At 35.9% G+C, this 21,565-nt stretch overlaps 1 long non-coding RNA gene across 1 annotated transcript in view; it reads left to right on the top strand.

The window, feature by feature from the left end:
• LOC127863149 (uncharacterized) overlaps positions 1-21,351 on the top strand; it is a 32,336-nt gene extending 10,985 nt beyond the window's left edge. The window contains exon 2 of the long non-coding RNA XR_008040945.1: positions 21,296-21,351. This is a non-coding gene — a long non-coding RNA (uncharacterized LOC127863149). The remainder of the gene's footprint in view (positions 1-21,295) is intronic.
• Positions 21,352-21,565: the final 214 nt, after the last annotated feature.

The following is a 21,565-nucleotide window of genomic DNA, read 5'->3' as shown; positions in this document are numbered from 1 at the left end:
AGAATATGTAATTTCATTTGAAATAAAAGTCATGTTACAAAAACAAAAGTGTGTGTACTTTTTTGTTAAACATCTTCATGTAAAACATATTTTCAGGGCAATTGTAAGTTACTAACAAACTTACACACACCTTGTACTGGTAAACCAGCTAAAACCAGGAAAAGTGTGAGTTAGTTAACCCTTTGCATGCTGGGAAATTTGTCGTCTGCAAAAATGACGTCTGCTGAATTTCTAAATTTCTAAAATTAGCATTTTCTTCAATTTTGTTTCAAAGAATACTATCAGAATAGCAAACAGTTTCGATCCTGTGGCGTCTCATATGGATCCAAACTGTTTGCAAAGATCTTCAAAATTCGGTTCCAGCACTGAAAGAGTTAATTTACCACCGTGATATTACTGGAAAGTGTTGAAATCAGTGAAAAATTAAAACAATCAAATAAAAAAATAGTAAACAGAAATGAGACATGCTCAGTGAAAATAGGCTTTAATTCAATTGCGTAGTGTCCGCAGGCTTACAAGGGACGACACTTTCTGCCTACACTGGATTATCTTTAAGGCAAGACTTTGTGTAAACAAAACAAACATGGAAAGGACAGAGTCTTCCCGATCAGCCTGTGTGGACTACAAAGGCTTATCTGAAACGATTATTAAAGCACATGGATAAAGCCTAGTTTTCCCCGAGCGCGGCTCAAATCTATGTCTTTTTCAGGTTATTCATCCACGAGTTTTCTAAAGATCAATTAGGTTTTTGTTTATGAAAACATGTTAGTCTACTGACATAAAACCCCATCTTTGGTTTACTAAATCCTTCATTTATACATTTTGATTGGATAAATACTTTGTCCACCTTGAGACTGGAAGATCTTGAGACTGATCTTCACTCAAGGAGAATTCTGAAGAATATATAGCATTTACACAAACTGTTAATGAATAATGATAATGCATACAATCAGTGCCTGTTTTTACTGTGGCCCTCAAAGGTGTGATGGTTGATCTGCATGATGTGAACACCCATGACTAGCTACTCATTCAATATAGTATGTCTGTCGGTCCAATGTCATCAGAAGGTTTTACACAAGGAAGTTTAATAGTCTTATTATAGTTGCTTGGGAAACAAACAAAAAGTGTCTATGTTATGTATGAAGACATCTGTATCATTTTTTTCTGAACTATTCAAAAAAAAATATTTCCTCAATTTTAATACAATTATTATGAAATGTCACATAGCCTTTCAATTGAAGCATATCGAAACCCATGGAGGAGTCTGTAACAGGAATCCAATTAAAACAGATCCATCATTCATTGTGTTCATAAATTCTTTGAAACATTAAAGCATGAATTATTAGAAATGCAGAAGTCTGAGTCTGATTGATATTACCCAGCAATTGTCAGTGAGTAACTATATGATTGAGTTCCTGTGTCAGAAACTGTGTCATTGAGTAACTGGTCACTGAGTACTTATGTCACTGAGTAAATGTGTCACTTAGTAACTGTGTCACTAAGTATACATGTCATTAAGTACCTTTATAATTGAGTTACTTAGAAACAATGTCACTGAGTAGCTGTGTCACTGATTAACTTTGCCACTGAGTAACTGGGTCACTTAGTAATTGTGCCAATGAGTACCTCGGTCACTGAGTTGCTGTGTCACTTATTAACTGTGTCACTAAGTAACTGTGTCACTTAGTAACTATGTCTCTTAGTCACTGTGCCACTGAGTAACTGTGCCACTGAGTAACTGTGTCACCGAGTAACTGTGTCACTGAGCAACGGTGTCAATGAGTATCTAGGTCACTGACTAACCTAGTCACTAAGAAACTGTGGCAATAAGTTATTGTGTCACTTAGTAACTGTGTCACTGAGTAACTAGGTCACTGAGTTACCGTTTCACTGAGTTACCGTGTCACTGAATTACTGTGTCATGAGAAACTGTATGACTAAGCGTGTCACTCAGTTACTGTGTCATTGAGTAAATGTGTAAATGTGTCAGTGTGTAACCTATTTACTGAGCAACTGTGTCATTAACTAGGTGATAGAGTAACTGTGTCATTGAGTAACCTGGTCAAGAGAAACTGAGTAACTGAGTAACTAGGTCAATGATAAAATGTGTCATTTGGTAACTGTGTTTCTAAGTAACTGTGTAACTCAGTAACTTTGTAATCTGGCAACTGTGTTACCGTATCAATGAGTAACTTTGCAACTGAGTAACTGAGCCACTTAGTAACTGATACTAAGTAACTTTGTCATTGAGTAACTGTATGACTGAGTTACTGTGTCACAAAGTAACTCATCACTGAGTAACTATCACTGAGTTACTGTGTCTCTTTGTGACTGTGTTACTGAGTAACTGTGTCTCTGAGAAACTTTGTCACTTCGTAACTGTGTCATTGAATAACTCTTTGGTTGTTTTGGCTTTATGCTGGTTTCGTTCTCATATCTAAGAGGTGGAAATACAGCTTTTTTATTTTGAATCTGTTTTTTATTAAAGTGTTAAATTTAATCTGATTATGTAAGGCACAACAAATGTGTATCTAAGTGTTAAAGATTAAAAACACTTCTCATGAAGTTGCTTTTTGGCTGTTAAAACACCAATATAAAATGATGTACCGGTAAGTACGAGTCAAACAAACTTATATTCCAGTTGCAACATTTTTATTTATCAGTTTTGAATAAAACTACAAATATTTTATCAGAATAATTAATAAACAATTTATCACAAACTCATAAATGAAACCATTTCATTAAAAAAATGCAAACATCAACCAATATAGATCTGGTAGCGAGATAATTGAATGTACACACAAGTTTGTATCATGTCAGAAAATAAAACACAGTAACATATTGAAGTATAATTGACGTTTACTTTAAAATTACATCACATACAATGACATGCAAATCAAAATTTTGACATTTGAATACGTCAAATCAGGTTTCAAAGAACAATGCAACATAAACACCATATTGTTTTCTCTTTCTTTGAACTATTTTCGTTTATTTATATTAAATAACAAAAACAAGCACACATGTATATGACAATGGGGAAGCACAAATGAATACCAAAATGATGAATACAAGTTAAACAAGTTGCATTACAAGTCTAACTAATTCTTCACCATGGCAGTTGGGGCATTAACGAAATTCTGAGATAGTTCAAATGTGTCTAAATTATTCACTCAACATAAGTTTTACATGTATCACACACAACAGAAAGTGTTGATTTTTAGAATCTTCATGTCAAACTATTTTGTTTATTTTTAGGAATATTAACAACTTGGTTATGATTGAAAGGGCTACTCATCTGAAGTTGCTGCTTATACTATAGTATCTGACATAGAATTAATTACTGTATATGAGCTGATCTCTTTGGAAAAAACAACAGGCTTAATGCAAGTGAGTAAAGAGTCTTTCCATATTAGGATGTGCAGTGGGCACAGTCTATTCAGGGACAACACTTTTTGCCAAGACTTGATTTGCATTAAGAAGCATGTTCCTTTAAACGGAATACCATTCATAAAAGCAGAACGTTAAGACACTTCACTCACATGCAGTAAGGCTGGATATCGCAGAGTGCTCATAATATACATACATTCTTACCGTACTTGAAGATAAAAGTAACAGGAGATGTGTTTGTCAATAACACAATGTCCCCTACTGCGCCGCTTTGATTTGTTTTTATCATTTGACAGGTAGAGATTATTATCTCCCTTTAAAGCTTAGTACTTCCCTTGGATTTGTTTTATGACATTTTATCTTGAAGGATTACCTTGGCCTAACCCGTTCACCACTCAAAATGTGCAGCTTCATGAGATACACATGCATGCCAACTATCAAGTTGCTTTCTGAAGCGACATAGAAGTTATGAGCATTTTCGAAACCTAAACGCAAAGTGTGACGGAAAGACGGACAGCTTACGGACAGACAGTTCGATCACTATATGCCCTCCTTTTGGGGCATAAAAATGACGTCCATGATTACCATACCACAGCAAGTACTGAACTATAAATTATCAAGCATATTCTTGTAAAATTGTGTGAAGGAACTTTAGCCATGTGTATACACAATTTAAAAAATGCAAACTTATACCCTCTCCCTCCCTTCATCGCTCTCAAATTCCACCACTTATAAAACACATCCAGTGTACGTCTGTGGCAGAGGTTCATCCTCCTTGGTGACATCGAGCTCTCGCAGGAAGTTCCGCTCGGCCTCCACGTTGGCTTTGTATTTCAGCTTCAAGCGGTACTCAATCCGCTCGTCTGTCAGCAGCACATATGGCGCAATCTGAGGACAAAGCAATTTGTACTGTAAGGAGGAACATTGCAAACAGTAAATAGCTATTTTGGGAGAACGGGGCTTAACGTGCGTAATTGTTTGTCCCTGATTTACCTTTGCAGTCCACACAGGCTAATCTGGGACGACATTTTTGCCTAAGCCAGATTTTTAGTAAGAAAATAATTCTTTTAAACTAAAAACGCCATAAATGTGGTAATAAATCATTATGCTTAGCAATTCATTAACTAAGTAATATTTTATATTTTTACAAAACCCTATATTATTTCATTAAATGTTGTTTAAAACTAAGATCAAGGAAGATAATACTGAAGTTAATGAAGTTAAAAATGTCACGTATTATACATATCATTCAATCGACGATTATTTAATAGCGTTGTTGAGAAGATAATTACAGCCACTTATATTCTGAGATTAATATTTTCCCAGTCAGTCTTTATCCGGATCTTATAATTAATTGAGTTTAAATGATAGAGAGTATTATACGCTGTGGTTTCTTTTCATATGTTATTATAATCATGCAGTTCCTAGTGATTGTTTAAAAATAAAAGTGGATATTTCTGAAAAGAACACGAATGGTTAATATCCCTTAATAAGCTGAAAAACACGGTGAGCGTTGTTCCCAAGTTATAAACAGATCTTACAAATATATGAATATGTCGAACAGCAAAAACACCAACAGACGTGAGCCACACCAAAGTGCTTTCGCAAGTTTGAAATCATACTTATGGTAGAGGGAGGGAGTAAAATTTAAAAAAAAAAAAACAATGTATGAAGCGTGACGTATAAAGTAAACGTGAAACGCGTTTTTGTTCATTGTGTTACTTGTTAACAGAATAATTATTTCAATGACACTTTACACGTTTGGCTATTAATATCATACCGGACCTATGTATGTGTGAATTATAAAGATCTCAAAATGTATCAAACTTGGGCTTTTATATATTGGCAAGGATTATTATTTAAGCAAAACTGAAATCTTCATGTTTACGCCGTTTTTTTTCCAAGATATGATAAAATGCATAGACTCTTATTACATTAAAAAACACGCTCTGTCTCTCCCTCCCTCCCCCCTCTCTCCAAAGTCATCACAAGATTTACACAAGGAAGTTTAATAACCTTATACTATAGTTGTTTGGGAAACAAATAAAAAGTGTCTATGTGTTATTATTTCTGAACTGTTTAATTTATTTCGCAATTTTTTTGACTTCCTCAATTTTTATAAAAATGTTATAAAACGCCAAATGGACTTTTCAATTGAAGCAAATTGAAACCCATGGAGGAGTCTGTAATAGGAATCCAATTAAAATAGATCAATCATTCATTGTCTTCATTAATTCTTTGAAACATACAAGCTAGAATTATTAGAAATGTGGACTCATCAGAAGTCTGAGTCTGATTAATATCACCCTGTAATTATATAAGTGAGTAACGTTGATTGAATTCCTGTGTCAGAAACTGTGTCATTGAGTAACTGGTCACTGAGTAATTATGTCACTGAGTAAATGTGTCACTTAGTAACTGTGTCACTAATTAGACATGTCTTTAAGTATCTTTATCAATGGGTTTCTTCGAAACAATGTCACTGAGTAACTGCGTCACTGAGTAACTGTGCCACTGAGTGACTGTGTCACGTAAACATAGTAACTGTGTCAATGAGTACCTCGGTCACTGAATTGCTGTGTCACTTAGTAAATGTGTCACTTACAAACTGTGTCACTTAGTAACTGGTCCACTGAGTAATTGTGTCACTTAGTAACTGGGTCACCGAGTTAATGTATCACTGAGCAACTGTGTCAATGAGTATCTGGGTCACTGAGTAACCTAGTCACTTAGAAACTGTGGCACTAAGTTATTGTGTCCCTTAGCAACTGTGTCACTGAGTAACTGGGTCACTGAATTACCGTTTCACTGACTTACCGTATCTCTGAGTTACTGTGTCATGAGAAACTGTATTACGAAGTGTGCCACTTAGTTACTGTGTCATTGAGTACATGTGTCACTGTGTAACCTATTTACTGAGTAACTGTGTCATTAACTGGGTTATTGAGTAACTGTGTCACTGAGTAACCTAGTCTATAGTACCTGGGTAACTGAGTAACTAGGTCAATGATTAAATGTGCCATACGGTAATTGTCTTTCTTAGTAACTGTGTCACTTAGTAACTGTGTCATTTGGCAACTGGTCAAATAGTTACTTTGTCACTTGAATTAGTGTCACTGATTAACTGTGTGACTTGAATAACTGTGTAACTTAATAACTGTCTCGCTGATTAAGTGTGTCACTTATTAACTTTGTCTCTGTTTTGAGCAAGTGGGTAGCTGTGTCACTAAGTAACTGTATCAATGAGTAACTTTGCAACGGAGTAACTGTGCCACTTAGTAACTGATACTGATTAATTTTGTCATTGAGTAACTGTATCACTGAGTTACTGTGTCACAAAGTAACTCGTCACTGAGTAACTATCACTGAGTTAACGTGTCTCTATGTGATTGTGTTACTGAGTAACTGTGTCTCTGAGAAACTGTGTCTCTTCGTGACTGTGTCATTGAATAACTCTTTGGTTGTTTTGGTTTTATGCTGGTTTCGTGCTAATTAGTATCTAAGAGGTGGAAATAAAGCTTTTTTTTCATTTTGAATAATTTTTTATTAAAGTATTAATTTAAATCTGATTATGTAAGGCACAACAGATGTGTATCTAAGTGTTAAAGATTAAAGAAAGTTCTCATGAAGTTGCTTTTTGGTTGTTAGAAACACCAATACAAAATGATGTACCGGTAAGTACGAGTCAAACAAACTTATATTCCAGTTGCAACATTTTTATATATCAGTTTTGAATAATGCTACAAATATTTTGTCAGTATAATTAATAAATAATTTATCACAAACTCATAAATAAAACCATTCCATTAACAAAATGCAAACATCAACCAATATAGATCTGGTAGCGAGATAATTGAATGTACACACATAAGTTTTTATCATGTCAGCAAATAAAACACAGTTAGATATTGAAGCATAATTGAAAATTATATCACATACAATAACATGCAAATCAAAATTTTGACATTTGAATATGTCAAATCAGGTCTCAAAGAACAATGCAACATAAACACCATATTTTCTTCTCTTTCTTCGAACTATTTTCGTTTATTTATATAAAAAAAGCACACATGTATATGACAATGGGGAAGCACAAATGGATACCAAAATGCTGAATACAAGTTAATCAATTTGCATTGCAAGTCTAACTAGTTCTTTACCATGGCAGTTGGGCCATTAACGATTCTGAGACAGTTCAAATGTGTCTAAATTATACACTCAACAAAAGTTGTATCACACAAAATAGAAAGTGTTGAATTGTATAATCTTCATGTCAAACTATTTTGTTTATTTTTAGGAATATTAACAACTTGGTTATGATTGAAAGGGCTACTCATCTGAAGTTGCTGCTTATACTATAGTATCTGACATAGAATTAGTTACTGTATATGAGCTGATCTCTTTGGAAAAAAAAACAGGCTTAATGCAAGTGAGTAAAGAGTCTTTTCATATTAGGCCGTGCAGTGGGCACAGTCTAATCAGGGACAACACTTTCTGCCTACACTGGATTTGCATTTAGAAGCATATTCCTGTAAACGGACAAATCCATAAAAGCAGAAAGCTAAGACACTTCACTCACATGCAGTAAGGCTGGTTATCGCAGATTACCCCTAATATACATACATTCTTACCACACTTGAAGATAAAAGTAACAAGAGATGTGTTTGTCAATAACACAATGCCCCCTACTGCGCCGCTTTGATTTATTTAAAAAAATATTTATCATTTTACAGGTACAGATAATTATCTCCCTTTAAAGCTTAGTATTTCCCTTGGATTCTTTTTACCTTTAACCTTGAAGGATGACCTTGACCTAGACCTTTCAACACTCAAAATGTGCAGCTTCATGAGATACACATGCATGCCAAGTATCAAGTCGCTTTCTGAAGCGACATAGAAGCTATGAGCATTTTTCAAAACTTAACGCAAAGTGTGACGGAAAGACGGACAGACAGACGGACAAACAGTTCGATCACTATATGCCCTCCTTTTGGGGCATAAAAATGACGTCCAGGTTTACCATACCACAGCAAGAACTGAACTATAAAATATCAAGCATATTCTTGCCCAATTGTGTGAAGGAACTTTAGCCATGTGTATACACAATTTAAAAAAAAATTCATAATTATACCCTCGCCCTCCCTTCATCGCTCTCAAATTTCACCACTTATAAAACACACCCAGTCTACGTCTGGGGCAGAGGTTCATCCTCCTTGGTGATCCCGAGCTCTCGCAGGAAGTTCCCCTCGGCCTCCACGTAGGCCTGGTACTCCAGCTTCAAGCGGTACTCAATCCCCTCGTCTGTCAGCAGCACATTCGGAGCAATCTGTGGACGCAGCAATTTGTACTGTAAGGAGGAACATTTCAAACAGTAAATAGCCATTTTTGGAGAACGGGGCTCAATGTGCGTAATTTTTTGTCCCAGATTTGCCTCTGCAGTCTACACAGGCTAATCTGGGACGACACTTTTTCCCTAAACCAGATTTTTAGTAAACAAAGAATTCTTTTAAACTAAAAACGCCATAAATGTGGTAATACATCATTGTGCATTATACATATCATTCCTTAATCTGCGTTTCACTCCATATCCAATAATCAACCTGATTAGGTCGGCATGGTGATAACATATGACCCACAAGACCAGATGCATTTCACCATCCATCGGTATAACTTAACTAACGTTTTCGAGAATACTTAGTACAGTTATGGAATGATGATTAAAGGAAAATAATGTATAGCCAGAATTCGTTTGAAATATAGTCACATGAGGTAACCAACACTACACTACGGAAGAACTACAAATAAAGCCGCCATAACGACATTGTTGTTCTGGCGAGTATAAGTGTCGTTCCTGGTGCCAATACGCCAAAACGATATGACAGAAATTAGCCAACTTTGAGTATGCATATTCAATTTTCAATTAATTGAAATTATTGAATACACGATTTTTTGTCCGCTATTGATGCTTAATAAAACGCATGGGTTTTAGTACATTACTTGTACAGCATTACCGCGCGCTATTTATACAAGTGGAAACATTAACTGATTTAGTCACGACATCATAGTCGTTGATTACGTTCAATACTTGTTTTTCAAAACAATACAATACACACATTTGTATTTACACATATAGTATACACAAATGGATTCTTCGGCCGCCCCAGCCGGCCTTACTATACAATGCTATCCTATATTCATATGCAAAGGGCCGAGCGCAAAACAACGAAGCAGAAACACATGCAGTAGACAACACACACACGTACACTATAAACACGTACACACGAACATGATCTATTAAGCTTGTCTTTACTCATAAGCGTATGTCATTTGAAATACATAAATTTACCACTTTATAATGTGTGCTTGTCAAAGAGCATAAGAGTAATACTACTGCCAGGCAATCCTGAGATCATTGTGCAATGAATGATGTCATCGACTTGAGCCCCTATGTCAGCATTGTCAATGTCATTTGAGTCGCGTGTTAATACGGCATGAAATAGACTTATTTTGTATAAACGAGCATAACATCCTGATTATAATATAAATAATAAGGAACACGTTCCGTTATAGAATGTACGTTATATTAATTTTATTTTGTTGATTTTAAAATCTTAATTCAAACCGCTTATTACAAATCTGTGTAAATTGTATTCGTTAAACATATACACCATTCATTGCTTTATGTTAAACAAATTGCAGCATATTTTTATTTCTTATGAAAATTAACGGACTTCAATTTGCGTACAATTATGACGCTGCAAAAATTGTCGAAAGGAATATATAGCAAAAGAGAGGACAGATAGATTCTTAAAAAAACAAAGCTTCAGTAGAGTTTTCGGAATTTTAAGTTAGCCTTGCGACATTTTAAGTCAAGTGCGACAGATGGCATCAAGTGCGACAGTTAGCATCAAGTGCGACATTTAGCATCAAGTACGAAATAAAATTACATAAGCTACACTGTGTAAATAATCCTAAGATTTCTTTATTCTTTGAGGTAAACATACCAGGTGTGGTATCCCCAGCAAAACCAAGTTGTATGTTGGAAAATCTACATAAGCTTTAGAGACGAAAGTATGATCATATTTTAAAACAACACTACGGTAATTGTCGAGTTCCCATAGATTTATGCCTTTTTGAGTACATGTAACAATCCTTGTGGTGTAAGTGGAATTCTTGGGTAAACTACTCTGAACCTCTCAACCTCTTTGAGATATTTCTTCAGAGATTTTAGCTAAATTATACTCAAATAATTATACTTTCCCATAATACTCATCATCAAAGAAACAAAACAAAAAACAAAAACCACAGACTCTTCGCTAAACGATTCCCAGGAACAGCAATTACGCCGAACATATGAGAAAGTAATAAAGCGACTCTTACAAATCTCTCAAACTGGATTATTTAATAATTATCCACATCTAAGACGTATGCTTATGAATACAAATGTTAAGTACTTCCCAACATCAAAGATTCACATAAGTATGCATTTCTTTGAACTTAAACAAACAACAGATGCGCTAACGTAAGTATTGTTTTTAAAATCAAGTGTCAATACACTACCTCTTGGACTTCACTATTTAATAGCAATCAAACCTGTATTTTCTGTACATTAGTTATAGCTGAATACATAAAAACAAGCAAGTGTTCTTCAACATGTAAAGAGAAATATTTGTTGATGACTTGATTTATCGAATATGTGCTGAAGTACTCTAGCATACCTGTGCTATATGACGACGAATACGAGATGTAAATTCCATTTCGATTGCATGTTTCAGCAAAGACGGACAGAACCATTTTTCTATTAACATACAACTCGTTAACATTGAAAAGTTAAAATGTGGCGCTTGCTCGTATTGATGGTTCTATTAGGGACAACACATGCTGCAGAGCCTTCCTGCCCCGTGTGTTCCAAGTATGACTACGAAGTAAGCCTTCTCGAACGAGTGCTTAGCAATGAACTGGCACTGAAACACACCCTGGACAAAATAAGTAAAACACATGCGAAAGTTGAGGACACTTTAAAAGCGATACAAGGGGAGAATGTGAAGCTAAACGACGCAATGACTGCACTGGAAGTTAAGAAGAAGGAGATGGACGAAAGGCTTAAGAGTTCCATCAACTCGGGAATCACAAATGTATCTGAAACTATTTTCGAAATGAAAACAAATGTGCAGGTTCTCGTAGCAAAGACGGAGAAGGAACTCAACGCAATGAAAGGTAATGCTTTTCGTTTGTTCAACTATTGACAAATTATTCCGCCTGACATGTTTACATTAATATTACGTTATCCATTGCATTGAACGATAAATGCTTTCATGCTTTCAAAACTACATTTGTAGTTACGAATAAAACATGTTATGATTTAGGTGGGTTGATATTGCTTTGTTAAAATTATTATACAGTTGTATAACTCGAAGCAATCGCTGTAATTATAAAATTAGTAATATTCTACAAGTCTTTCTATAATATTAATAAAATACTAGTGTAATGCACATTCTTTCAAATAATAGTATGTTATTAAGTAAAGATTGTAAAACTAAAATAATTATTTCAATGAAAATTTTCCTCGCTCGTCTGTATACAAATATCAGTATTAATTCGAGGTAGGACGAGTTAAGCCTATGCTAATAGTTAAACGCATGGACGTTTATGGCAGTTGTTATGATTTGCTGGTTGATGTGAATTCACGTCCAGATGCGAGCATTTGCAAGTGTCGGGATTGTTCGTAGCGCCTAAAGCGTTTACAAACGCCTACCAGTTGAAACATTAAATTAAAGCATTCAAGTTGTGCCATAAAACGTGTTTAAACACGACGTTCACAACTTCCTACTGGAGTTTTATTTACTGTCTAACCATTGTACAATATCCGTTGATGATCTTGATATTTTCGACCGAACATATCTCTCATGTGACTTATGTTCACTCTTATTACCATAAACCATCCGATACATATACACATAGATACACTCTAAATTCGTAAATTAACATGAGTTAATGAAATTATTGTTTTTGATTTATACTAGCCTTAAAGGGTAGCGAAAATAATTTAAACTGATTCAACTGCAGTTATCACGAATACACTGAAACAACAAATGAATGAGTAAATTGTTTATAATTACGTCCAATTATTTGTACTTTGCAGTACTGTGTGCGAAACAATCTCAAAATTAAACACAAAAGTAACGTGTTCCCTTTATCTTTCACACACACAAACAGACACGTACGCACACACGCACACGCACGCGCGCGCGCACACACACACACACACACACGCACGCACGCACGCACGCACGCACACACACACACACACACCCTCACACACATACACACGCATACACACACACACACACCCTCACACGCGCGCACACACCCGCACACACACGCAAACACACACGCGCGCACGCACACAACCTCGCGCACACGCACGCGCACACGCACTCGCGCTCGCATTATCGTCAGCACAAAGAAATTAACGCGCATATAGCAAAGGATATATTATTCAATAACACATGTTTATAATTTCAGAACAAATTGTCGTGCCACTGGTGATTTTCCACGCTCTACTTCATACTGATGGTATAAAACACCCTCTCACTAGCAACAAGGTTGTTGCGTTCAAGACCGTTCTGGTCAACGAAGGTCGAGGATATGACCCTGCCACTGGAAACTTCACGGCGTCTGTAGCTGGAGTGTACATGTTTACAGTACAGTACTGTACTTATACAGCCTCGTACTCTTACCTTGAGATTACACATGAAGGGAAACCGTTGCAGAGATCATATCACTATGACAAAGATAGTGCAGCCTGTGTCAGCATGCAGGCCTTCGCTAAAGTTGCGATGGGGGAAAAGGTCTGGGTGAGGTCTTTATCTTCGGGTGACCTTTACCATTACGGGGACAATATGTGGAGCAGCTTTGCTGGGTTCCTGGTGCATTTATAATTATCAAATGCGATATGTTGCCCGATAAACATTTAAATCATAGGATTTGATATAGAATCATTAGACTCAACATATTTATCATATAAGCAGTTTACAAACGTATTAATTATTTGGAATAATAACGTTCACACTTTCGTCGAACTTTCTTGAACAATTTATATCTTAGGCAATTCTAATATAATTTAATATTTAATATTTAGTTACAAAATCAAATACACATGTAAACTGTAAGTGACGTAAGGATTATGCATGACACTTTATTTCTGCAGACGTAAACTGTCTTAAATAGTCCGGTGACTGATTTTAAAAATAAAATTTCACAAAATACTGGCATTTTCGAAATGAACATAAAACATAACAATGAACTTATTTTACCCATAAACAGCAACAATAGGTTCATGCAAAAAATGTTTGCAGATGTCAAAAAGTCTGGTTGATGTTAAACAAATATTTTTAATGCCGAGACGAATCGAAGTCTGATTTTTTAAATAAAATATTTATAACAGGCATTATGAAAAGTGGACGATCTTTAAGTGATTTGGGTTTCCACCGGTAGGTGACTTCTGTTTCGCTTGCAATACTATCAAAGTCTTGCTTTTCTGTAGTAATATAGGTTTATGAAAATATGTTTTATTTTAATTTTATCAAATCGATTACCAAATTAACTTTTTAAAGAACATCTTGACAAAGACAGAAAATGGAAATATCAGTTTTACATGTGTTTGCAACGCATTTATTTCTGTAAGAAAGAAGGCTTGTTATACCTTTGTCATTCTCTTAAGTGCTAAACATTGTGTACTTAATCATATACTTATATAAAGGTGCAATTATTTTCCCGCATAATAATGAATTAAAATGGTACACATATGGATCGATTGAATGTTTTTAATTAATTGATTATCTTGGTGTTGGTGCATAACTATTCAAATTGGAACTGTACAGACAATTTGAAAAACTTGTTGGGTACTTATAATTGCTTACTAAATTGAAAAATGCCTTTAACATATTCAATATCTAAAGATATAAAATTGTAACCATTTGATGTTGGTATTCATCTTTTAGCCAAGTGAATGTATAATGTTTAAACTTGTCTTCTAGTGAATGGTGATATTGTCAGTACATTGGTTGCATCGCTTTTACACATGTTATTGTACAATGTACATTCATGGTGATATGGCATTAATTAGAGAATATCTTACAATTTTTGCTGATTAATGTAATGATTATATGAGACGCGCCCTTGGGAAACCAGGCTTTATACATGTTGGTAAATAATTGTCATCCCAGATTAGATGAGACGCGCTCTTGGGAAACCAGGCTTTATACATGTTGGTAAATAATTGTCATCCCAGATTAGTTGAGACGCGCTCTTGGGAAACCAGGCTTTATACATGTTGGTAAATAATTGTCATCCCAGATTAGTTGAGACGCGCTCTTGGGAAACCAGGCTTTATGCATGTTGGTAAATAATTGTCATCCCAGAGTAGTCTGCACAGGCTTATCAGGGACTACTTTTTTGGCTTTACAGAATTGTTATTTTAAGGAATTCTCTTGTAACAAAAATCCAGTAAAGGAGAAAAATGTCGTCCCTGATCAGTTTATGCAGACTGCACTTGCTCATCTGGGAGGACACTTCGAGCACATGCTTTAAGCCCCGTTTTCATAGAACGTGGCTCATATAATTGTCATCAAGACTTCTTTTACACATAGAGTTAAGTTGTTTGCTTATAGTATAAATGATATCAATTCACATTTCATTATCTGTTTATACATAACAGTAGTTATTTCAGTGTACATTTTGTGTAACTTTTACATTGCTATGAAATACTTAAAGAAAAACTGAATGAGTTGCATCTGTAATAAGCTGTAGTAGTATGTATAGAGTTGATAAGGGATTGTCTGTTTGTGTATGTGTATTTTTAGAATATGTAATTTCATTTGAAATAAAAGTCATGTAACAAAAACAAAAGTGTGTGAACTTTTTTGTTAAACATCTTCATGTTAAACATATTTTCAGGGCAATTGTAAGTTACTAACAAACTTCCACACACCTTGTACTGGTAAACCCGCTAAAACCAGGAAAAGTGTGAGTTGGATAACCCTTTGCATGCTTGGAAGTTTGTCGTCTGCTAAAATGACGTCTGCTGAATTTCTACAATTAGCATTTTCTTCAATTTTGTTTCAAAGAATACTATCAGAATAGCAAACAGTTTCGATCCTGATGAGATGCCACGTTCTGTGGCGTCTCATCTGGATTCAAACTGTTTGCAAAGGTCTTCAAAATTCGGTTCCATCACTGAAAGAGTTAATTAACAACCGTGATATTACTGAAAGTGTTCAAATCAGTGAAATATTAAAACAATCAAACAAAAGCAAGCAGACAGAAATTAGCCACGCTCAGGGAAAATAGGATTTAATGCATTTGCATAGTTTCCGCAGGCTAATAAGGGACGACACTTTCTGCCTACAATGGATTATCTTTAAGGATACTTCGTGAAAACAAAAAAACAACATGAAAGGGGATAGACTTGTCCTGGATTATCTTTAAGGCAAGACTTCGTGTAAACAAAAAAAACAACATGAAAGGGGATAGAGTTGTCCCGGATCAGCCTGTGCGGACTGCACGTCTGTCTTTCCTTCCGTCACACTTTTGCGTTTAGGTTTCCAAAAATGCTCATAACTTCTATGTCGCTTCAGATGCAACCTTCACATTTGGTATCCATATGTATATGGACAAGGCCTTTCCATACGCACAAACATTTTGACCCCTTTGGCCTTGACCTTGAACTAAGGGTCCGCGTTTAGGTTTCAAAAAAGCGTTTTTCAGGGGCATAGGTCTTCCGATGGAGACGGCTCTTGTTGACTTCCTTAATTTTCCATAACATGTGATGAAAAGCCAAATAGCCTTTTCAATGGTAGCATATGAACACCCTTGTAGGAGTTTGTAAGAGGAATCCAATTAAAACAGATCCATCATTCATTGTGTTCATTAATTCTTTGAAACATAAAAGCATGAATTATTAGAAATGTTGACTTTTCAAAAGTCTGTGGTCTGATTAATATCACCCAGTAATTATGTCACAGAGTTACTGAGTAACAGCCTCACCGAGTAACTGTGTCACTGTTTTGCCAAGTAACTAAGTCGCCGAGTAACTGTGTCACTGAGTAAATGTATCATTGAATAACTGTATCATAGAGTAACTATGTCACTGAGTAAATCTGTCAATGAGTAACTCTGTCACTGCCTTACAGTGTCACTGAGTAACTGGGTCACTGAAAAACTTTGTCAAGTGAATGAGTAACATTGCCACTTAGTAACTTTGCCACTGAGTAACTGTGTCATTGAGTCACTGAGTAATTGTGTCTCTGTGTAACCATGTCACTGAGTAACTGTGTCACTGCGTACATTTTCACTGAGTTACAATGCCACTGAGTAACCTTTCATTGTGTAAAAGTGTCTCTAAGTTACTATGTCAATTAATACATGGTCATGGAGTAACTGTGTCATAGGGTTTCTGCCTCTTAAAGTAAATCTTTAATGAGTGACTGTGTAACTGAGTAACTTGTCACTGAGTTACTGTGACATCGAGTACATGTGTCACTGAGTTAATATGTCACTGAGTAATTGTGTCACTGAGTAACTGTGTCACTGAGTAACTGGGTCACTGAGTAACTTTGTCATAGAGAAACTGTGTCACTGAGTAACTGTCACTCAGTAACATTCTCCCTGACTAAATGTGTCACTGAGTAACTGTTTTCCAGAGTAATTGAGTAACTGTGTCACTGAGTAATTTTTTCACTGAGTACCTGGGTCACTGAGTAATTGAGTAACCGTGTCACTGAGTAACTGTGTCACTGATAACCTGTGTCACTAAATAATTGTGTGTTTGAGTAACTAAGTAAGTGTGTCACTGAGTTGCTGTGTCACTAAGTAAATGTATAACCAAGAAACTGTCACTGAGTAACATTTTCCTGAGTAACTGTGTCACTGAGTTAATGTTTTGCCGAATAAGTGAGTTACTTTGTGTCACTGAGTAACTGTCAGTGGGTAACTGTTTCACTGAGTAACTGTGTCACTTAGTAACTGCATCATTGGGTAACTGTTTTACTGAGTACCTGGGTCACTTGAGTTTGTATGTCACTTAGTAACTGTGTATCTAAAGAACTGTGTCACTGAGTTCCTGTTAAACTCAGTTACTGCGTCATTGAGTAATTGTCACTGAGTAACGGTCTCCCTGAGTAACTGTGTCAATGAGTAACTGTTTTGTCAAGTGAATGAGTAACTGTGGCACTTAGTAACTGTGTCATTGATTCACTGAGTAACAGTGTAACCGTGTCACTGAGTAACTGTGTCACTGAGTAAATTGTCACTTAGTAACTTTTCACTTAGTAACTGTGTCACTGAGTTACTTTGTCACTGAGTACATGGATCACTGAGTAACTGTGTAATCGAGTAACTGTATCACTGAGTAACTGTGTAATTGAGTACCTTTGTCACTGAATTACTGTGTCACTGAGTTCCTGTTCTTCTGAGTAACTATGCCACTGAGTTACTGTGTCAATGAGTGACTGTCACTGAGTAATAGTTTCCCTGAGTAACTGAGGAACTGTTTTGTCGAGTGAGTAACTGTGTCACTGAGTAACTGTGCCACTGAATTAATGAGTCCCTGAGCAATATTGTCATTTAGAAACTGTGTAATTGGGTGACCATGTCACAGAGTAACTGTGTCCCTAAGTTACTCTGCCACTGAGAAATTGTGCCACTGAGTAACTGTGTCACTGAGTAACAAGTGTTCTTAAGAAACTGTATCATTGGTTTACTGTGTCACTGAGTAACTATGTCACAGAGCAACTGGGTCAATGCATACCTCGGTCACTGAGTAACTGTGCCACTGAGTAACTGTTTCACTGAGTAACCAGGGTGCAGGACCACATGACTTTGTGGGGTTCACAATTAAATGTTTATGGATGTAAACACACCGATATGTGGTGCTTTTCTTTAAATAATTTTTTAAACAATTTTTCTTAAAAAGTTCAACTAGCACATAAAAGACAGTTTTTATGCTTCTTATGACAATCGAAATACACCAGAATTACTTTATTTAATAAACCTGTGTTCTAGGCCAAAAATTCAATGTGTAACGCAATCAAGTTAACTGCTGCAAGCAACATGAAATTTTGGCAGAGATTTCAGTTGTATTCCATGATTTGTTCTTAAAATATCTGTGAACCTCCTTGATCCTACATCCTGTAACTGCGTCATTGAGTTACTGGGTCATTGGGTTATTTAGTCTGTCACTAATAAACCCTGTCACTGGGTATCTGGACACTGAGTTCCTGTGTCGCTGAGGAACTGTGTCACTGAGTAACTGTCACAGAGAAACTGTGTGATTGAGGAACTGTTACTGATCGACCTAGTATAGAGTACCTGGATCACTGATTAACTAATTTAATGTGTCATTGAGTTACCTTGTCTATAAGTAACTGTGCCAGTAAGTAACTGAGTCACTTGGTGACTGTGTCATTTAGTAACTGTGTCACTGAATTACAGTGTCACTGAGTAACGGTGTCACTGCTTCACTGAGGGAGGAACTGTGCCACTGATTAACTGTCACCGAGTAACGGTGTCACTTCATAACTGTTCAACGAATGACTGTGTCACAAAGTATCTGTGTCACAAAGAAACTTGTCACTGAGAAACTGTGTCACTCGGTGACTGTCATTTAATTACTCATTTACTGTTTTGGTTTAATGCTGGTTGGTTCTCATAAGTATCTAAGAGGTGGAAATAAAGCTTTTTAAACGTTAATCTTTTTATAACAGTATTCAATTTATTCTGGTTTTTATGGCACTTCAGATGTGTACCTGAGTGTTCAAGGGTTAATAAAGTTCACATGGAGTTGCTTTTTTGTTGTGTTCAGCTGTAAGATACACCAATACAAAGTGATGTTAGTACGAGTCCAAAAAACGTATATTCCATTGCAAAATTTGTATTGATCAGTTTTGAATAATAATACAAATAGTTTATTAGTATAATTAAACAATAATTTATCACAAACTAATTAATAAAACCATTCCATTAACAAAATGCAAACATCAACCAATATAGATCTGGTAGCGAGATAATTAAAAGTACACACACGAGTCGTTATAATGTCAGCAAATAAAACACAGTAACATGTACAAGTACAACTTGAATTTATATCACATACAATGACATGCAAATTGTGAAATTTTAATATGTCAAATCAGGTTTCAAAGAACAATGCAACATAAACACCATATTGTCTTCCTTTTTATTCTATTTTAGTTCATTTATATAAAAAAGACAAGAAATGTGTTTGTCAGAAACATTATGTCCACTTCTGCGCCGCTTTGATTTTTTTTACCTTTGACCTTGAAGGATGACCTTGACCTTTCACCATTCAAAATGTGCGGCTCCACGAGATACACATGCATGCCAAATATCAACTTGGTATCTTCAGTATTGCAAAAGTATTCATAAAATGAGCCATTTTGGTCACAAATATTTTACCTCTGACCTTGAAGGATGACCTTGACCTTTCTCCACTCAAAATGTGCGGCTCCATGAGATACCCATGCATGCCAAATATCAAGTTGCTATCTCCAACATTGCAAAAGTATTCATAAAATGAGCGATTTTGGCCACATATGTTTGACCTCTGACCTTGAAGGATGACCTTGACCTTTCACCACTCAAAATGTGCAGCTCTATGAGATACACATGCATGCCAAATATCGAGTTGCTATCTTGAATATTGAAATACTGCAAAAGTGTACATTAAATGAGCGATTTTGACCCATATATTTGACCTCTGACCATGAAGGATGACTTTGAACTTGACCTTTTACCACTCAATATGTGCAGCTCCATGAGATACACATGCATGCCAAATATCAAGTTGCTATCTTCAATATTGCAAAAGTACTCATAAAATGAGCGATTTTGGCCACATATATTTGACCTCTGACCTTGAAGGATGACCTTGACCTTGACCTTTCACCACTCAAAATGTGCATTTCCATGATATACACATGCATGCCAAATATCAAGTTGCTATATTGAATATTGAAATACTGCAAAAGTGTACATTAAATGAGCGATTTTTACCCATATATTTGACCTTTGACCTTGAAGGATGACCTTGACCTTTACTTTTCACCACTCAAAATGTGCAGCTCTATGAGATACATATGCATGCCAAATATCAAGTTGCTATCTTTAATATAGCAAAAGTTATTGCAAATGTTAAAGTTGGCGCAAACCAACCAACAGACCAAAAAACCAACCAACAGACAGGGCAAAAACAATATGTCCCCAGTATATACTGGTGGACATAACAAGCGCAAATGTATGTGACAATGTTGAATCACATATGTATACCAAAATGGTGAATACAAGTTAAACAATTAGCGTTACAAGTCTAACTAGTTTTAAACCATGGCAGTTGGTGCTTTCACAAAATTCTGAGATAGTTCAAATGTATCTAAATTATACACTCAACAAAAGTTGTATAACACACAATAGAAAGAGTTGATTTTTAGATGCAAATGTCAAACTATTTTGTTTATTTGTCGGAACAATAACATGTTGGTTGTGTGGACAGGGCTACTCATCTGGAGTTGCTCATTATAATATAGTATCTGACATAGAATGAATGTATTGTATGTGAGCTGCTCTATGGAAAAATACAGCCTCAATGCAAGTGGGTAAAGAGTCTATCCATATAAATCTGTGCAGTGGGCACAGACTAATCAGGGACATCACTTGCAGCCTACACTGGATTTGCATTAAGAAGCATATTCCTGTAAACGGAACAATCCATAAAAGCAGAGAGTTAAGATACTTTAACTCACGTGCAGTAAGGCTGGTTATCACAGAGTGCTGCTCAAATACATACATTTTTACCATACTTGAAGATAAACATCAGAATGAATTCCAGGTTTTCCATGCCAGAGCAAGTACTGAACTAAAAATTCTGAAACATATTCTTGTCCATTTGTGTGAAAGAACTTTAGCCATGAGTATACAAAATTTAAAAAATGCATAAAAACCCCCGTCGCCCTCCCTTCATCGTTCACAAATTTCACCACTTATAAAACACACCCGGTCTACGTCTGGGGCAGAGGTTCCTCCTCCTTGGTGATCCCAAGCTCTCGCAAGAAGTTCCCCTCCGCCTCCATATAGGCCTGGTACTCCAGCTTCAAGCGGT

The sequence above is a fragment of the Dreissena polymorpha genome, unplaced genomic scaffold, assembly GCF_020536995.1.
Source record: "Dreissena polymorpha isolate Duluth1 unplaced genomic scaffold, UMN_Dpol_1.0 chrUn001, whole genome shotgun sequence".
NCBI classification, from domain to species: domain Eukaryota; kingdom Metazoa; phylum Mollusca; class Bivalvia; order Myida; family Dreissenidae; genus Dreissena; species Dreissena polymorpha.
This window is presented reverse-complemented; position numbering and strand designations above follow the sequence as displayed.